Consider the following 5,887-nt stretch of genomic DNA (forward strand, 5'->3'; position numbering starts at 1 on the left):
GGACTTTTATATGGAAGGTTGTTTTTTTTTTTTTATCCAGTATCCATTGTAAAAATGTAAACGGTTGATTAATCCACCTAGCAATTGGTAAAATCATCTATAATTAAAAAAAGTTGTAGTATGCTCTTAGTATGCTGAGGAAATCTCTCTCTATTGTTTGTATTATTTAAATTGCATTAGTAAACCGCAGTGCTGAAGTTTAGCAGTAATACAGTTCAAGATCATTTCTATAGCATTCTTACAATGGGCATTGACTCAAACAGCTTTATATTTAGAATGTAAGAATTATAGGACAAGCCGCTGAGCAAGTCTGGGGTGACTGTGGGAGGAAAAAACCCTTAGATGTTACGAGAAAGAAACCTGAGAGGATCCAGACTCAAACAGGGAATCATTAAAACATCACAATACATTACATACAAAACATCAGAAAGAGATGTGAGTGTGTGATTATGAGTAATGTCATTTCTACAGTCTTATACAGTCAGCTGGAGTTGTGGAACCAGGAGCTACTGAGCAACTCATAAATTAGCTCAACATCTGAGACATTATAGATTCAACACCCACACCAACTCCTCCATGCCAGAGCCTTTATATGTTCAGTGATGGAGAAACAGCATTTGTAAAATGTTTTTTTTTTTTTTAATAAGCATTTAAAGAGGTGGTTTATCCTCAAAGTCTAATTTCCAAACTGTACATGAAGTGGGATCCAAATGGTGCTGGTACATCTCTAGATGTTTCAAATCAAATTTTATTTGTCACATACATATACATACAGGGTACGACATGCAGTGAAATGCTTTTTATGTTTGGGATGTTCGATACGATTCCTGGGGTAAAACGAGTAATTCAAATATAGAAAACACACACACACACACACACACACACACACACACACACACACACAAACATGCAAAAGAGAAACAAAATACCGGGACAGTGAAGTGAAGTGCGGTGAATGAGAACAAAGCAAACACATCCTCTGGGGTTGTGGGAAGGGTATCACAGCTTTAGAGGCACGTGTGTGGATCTCGAGAAGTTGAACGCTTTCCAACACAAAACACAAAACAAAAAAGACTACACATCTAAAAAGATGAACAAATGCGGTGAGGAGAAACATTGGTGAAGGGAGGGGGAGGCACATGGGTGAGGGGAGGAGGAACCCAAGTGAGGGGAGGAGGAACCTGGGTGAGATGAAGAGGCACATGGGTGAGGGAAGAGGAACATGGGTGAGGGAAGGAGGAACATGGGTGAGAGGAGGAGGAACATGGTTTAGGGATAGAAGAGTGTAGCTGAGAGGACACACCGAGACATGTTACACACCGAGACACAGCACACACCGAGACACAGCAAATACAGAGACACAGCACACACCACACACGAGACGTAGCAAATACAGAGACACAGCCCACACTAAGACACAGCACACAACGAGACACAGCAAATACAGAGACACAGCACACACCACACACCGAGACGTAGCAAATACAGAGACACAGCCCACACTGAGACACAGCACACAACGAGACACAGCAAATACAGAGACACAACACACACCGAGACACAGCCCACACCGAGACACAGCAAATACAGAGACACAGCCCACACCGAGACACAGCAAATACAGAGACACAGCAAATACAGAGACACAGCACACACCGAGACACAGCAAATACAGAGACACAGCACACACCGAGACACAGCACACACCGAGACACAGCAAATACAGAGACAGCACACACCGAGACACAGCATATACACAGACACAGCACACAGAGACACAGCAAATACAGAGACACAGCACACAGAGACACAGCACACGAGACACAGCACACCGAGACACAGCACACACCGAGACACAGCACACACAGAGACACAGCACACACAGAGACACAGCACACAGAGACACAGCAAATACAGAGACAGCACACACCGAGACACAGCACACACACCGAGACACAGCACACACTGAGACACAGCACACACAGAGACACAGCAAATACAGAGACACAGCACACACGAGACACAGCATATACAGAGACACATCACACACCGAGACACAGCACACACAGAGACACAACATATACAGAGACACAGCACACACACACACACGAGACACAGCACACACCGAGACACAACATATACAGAGACACAGCACACACCGAGACACAACATATACAGAGACACATCACACACGAGACACAGCACACCGAGACACACACACGAGACACATCATACACCGAGACACAACATATACAGAGACACAACATATACAGAGACACAGCACACAGAGACACAACATATACAGAGACACAGCACACACGAGACACAACATATACAGAGACACAGCACACACGAGACACAACATATACAGAGACACAGCACACCCCGAGACACAACATATACAGAGACACATCACACACCGAGACACAACATATAGAGGCACAGCACACACCGAAACATGTTACACACCGAGACACAAGAAGACACAACTTACCCAAAGACACACCGCACAACAACCCACACACCACGCTGTCGTTTATTAATTCCCATATCAGCACGACCCTGAGTGTGTATTCCCTCATGCTCAGATCGCTATTTCCCACCATGACACCGTTATAATGACGAGTTAGGGGTTCTATCAGCACACACAATCCGACTCTTGTGCGCGAAAATAAACCGTATTATTAACCATAAATAAACCGTGACGTCATCATCGTCATCATATATGCCGTTATATAAACACAGCCATCTCTGCTACTCTGCTGCTTCCTGACTTCAAGGCCTTGGGAGGTAAAACTGTTTACATGACCTCATAATATAGACCCAGAACACGGCAGTGAACCCGAATGTAGAGCTTTAGTGAGCGGAGAAAACCCCAGGAGGACTGGATTAGATAAAGTGTAGATAAAGAAGCCAGAAATGCTAGCAGAGTACTAGCCGTATTGCTAGCTAATATATAAATACACACATACTCACGTGTTTAAAACGGGTCAACGTGAAAACTCGGACACGTGACAGCGCCTTGGGACCGCAACCTGCATCTTACAGAGATGATCCGTCCTTATTCTGGAATTCCTCACTCCAAAATGTCCACCAGGAGACACGGGGACAGAGGGACACAGAGAAGCTCTCAGAGAACCGACTGTCACTGACGCTTCCCCTAGACCAACCGCTACTGCGCATGCGTACGCGCAGAAAGGGCTAGGCGCTCTTTGCGCATGCGTGGGATGTTTCAGGCCTCATGATCCAAAGCAGTGATGGGAAGATCGAATAATTTTAGTGACTCGGTTCTTTGAATCTCGTTTCTCGTTTTACTGTCATTTAGTTCATTTCATTCCTTTGATCAGAAATAAAACAGACACACAGACACAACGAGACAAAACACACACCAAGACACACTAAGACACAACACACACCAAAACACAGCGACACACCGAAGCGCAACACACACAAGACACAACACACACCAAGACACACGGAGACACAACACACACCGAGACATAACACACACCAAGACACAATACACACGGCGACACACCGAGACGCAACACACACGAGACGCAACACACACAGCAACATAACGAGACAAAACACACACCAAGACACCAAACCAACCAAGACACAACACACACGGCGACACACCAAAACACAACACACACCGAGACACAAACAGACATAACACGTACACCAAGACACAAAACACATTGAGACATAACATATACTAAGCCATATTACACACCATCCTAAGGCTGATGGAAATTCACAGTGCAGCTATAGAGCTCCTACACCCCATCTAGACTGGATTGTGTGTACGAAAAAGATCTGCAGTAGACATGAATATATCACCAAGGCATTCACAAGTCACCATGATGATAATATTGATAAAGATTGTTCTGCTGCTTATATTATACATTTTGTTGTTTGTTTATATATTATAATCACAAGTATTATTGATAGCAGTGGTCCCATCTTGCCGTCAGCTGCCAGTCTTGTGAACACCGAAACTGTCCATGCGTACATGACCATCATGACCCCATCCTGTTCTCGGACACTGAGCTGTACATTTCCAGTCTGAGCTATGTTTTAGAAAATAAACACACCTGTAGAGCACATTATTGATGCTATTTGCACTACCATACAACAATGCCAGGGGTATAAAAAAGAAACTAGTTACAGTGTCACTGTGGCTACTCACTCTGTACAAGAAATACCATTTGTAGTGTGCTGTCTAACTTCAGTTTTTACGACAGTCAAGTAATATGGATTCTTTTGCTCCAAGAAATTCTTTTAAAATGAGAAATTCTTGACAATTCCACATATCAAGGGAGTAAATGACAAAGTAAAGACACAAACACACACACACACTAACTTTTGCTTCTTCTTCTTTTTTCAGGTGCTACCATTGGGGGTCACCACAGCAGATCATTCTTCTCCTTACACCCCCTCCTCTACATCTGCCTTCCTGGTGGCTCCATCCTCAGCATTCTCCTACTGATGTACCCCATGTCCCTCCTCTACACATGTCCAAACCATCTCAATCTCACCTCTCCCAATTTGTCCCCAAAACCCACTACATGCACTGTCCCTCTAATAAACTCATTTCTAATCCTGTCCATCCTCGTCATTCAAAAATCTCAGCATCTTCAGCTCTGCTACCTCCAAGTCCACCTCCTGTATTTTACTCAATGTCACTGTCTCTAAACCAGTGGCAGGCAGGGCATTTGGTACCTGGGCCTTCAGTGGGGATGTACCCGACTTAATACACCTCTTAATACCACCACTATCACGTCGCAATTATAGAAACCATCAATAATATACAAAAACGCAATATAACAACGCGTGGCATTACAGAAAGTGAGGCATTTCACATATGGAGGGTGAATACCATTTTACTAAAGCGAGAAACCCAGTTAAGACTCCAAACCTCTAAACTACATCCGCGAATGTGCACCTACATCATCTGGAGCAGTTGAGAATCAACATTTGTCTAATCACATAACAAAAACATTAAAAAATGTAATAAAATACAACCTACTCACCAGAGATGCAGACTCATCATTTGAAAGCCACTCCTCAGAGGGTGTAAAGCTAGTGGTACCGCTCGTATTCACTGGTCTGGATGTGGCCGACCTCTCCTCACGATGTCAGCTTTTCTTAAAAATGTATTTTTAAATATGTTAGATTAAATCAATTTCTCTTCCTCCGTAGGCAGAAAAAAGTCTAACTCAGATGTATTCATGTGTGCAGCGCTACAGACGTGTTTTACCAGTCGAACTTGGCTGTACCAGTTTCTCTCTGACCAACCAATCAGAGGACGGAAAAATGTTGACGCTATTCTAGGCCAGGTAGCTGCCCTGTGAGGCGAATTTGAAATCTGATTGGTTAAAGAAACAGAGCTTTTTCTTAAGGAGGCAATGGTAAAAAGGCCAACAGTACTGACTTTGAAGGCCCTGGGCAGATTAGATTGACATGGCAGCACATAGAGACTGAAATCTGATTGGACAAAACATCCACATACACATACTGGAAGCAGTGCAGCCAAGAGAAATGCTACGAAATGAAGACAATAAACTGGAAATAAATTAATGAAATTTCATGGAACCAATATTAAAATTTAGGTTGTAAATGTAGGTCAGTGCTTCTGATAGTGTTTAGGCCAGCAGAGCTTTGCTGGCCCTGACGCCCCACCACTGCTCTAAACCATACATTACGTTTACATTTACATTTAAGTTACATACAGCATCGCAGGTCTCACCACAGTCCTGTAAACTCTCCCTTTCACTCTTACAGATACTCTTATATTACAGATCACTCCTGCTATCACTCTTCTCCACCCACTCCACCCTGCCTGCACTCTTTTCTTCACTTCTCTAACACACTCTCCATT

At 43.7% G+C, this 5,887-nt stretch overlaps 1 protein-coding gene across 3 annotated transcripts in view; it reads right to left on the bottom strand.

Annotated features, from left to right (window-relative positions):
* The window catches only part of wdr37 (WD repeat domain 37), a 42,565-nt gene extending 37,379 nt beyond the window's left edge, over positions 1-5,186 (bottom strand). The window contains exon 1 of one of the 3 annotated variants that reach the window (XM_046846165.1): positions 5,040-5,186. The gene's annotated coding sequence lies outside the window, so the exon portion shown is untranslated. Of the gene's footprint in view, positions 1-2,976; positions 3,187-5,039 lie in introns of those variants that run through there. The other 2 variants (XM_046846164.1, XM_046846166.1) reach the window with 2 other exon arrangements.
* Positions 5,187-5,887: the final 701 nt, after the last annotated feature.

The sequence above is a fragment of the Silurus meridionalis genome, chromosome 4 (assembly GCF_014805685.1).
Source record: "Silurus meridionalis isolate SWU-2019-XX chromosome 4, ASM1480568v1, whole genome shotgun sequence".
NCBI lineage: Eukaryota > Metazoa > Chordata > Actinopteri > Siluriformes > Siluridae > Silurus > Silurus meridionalis.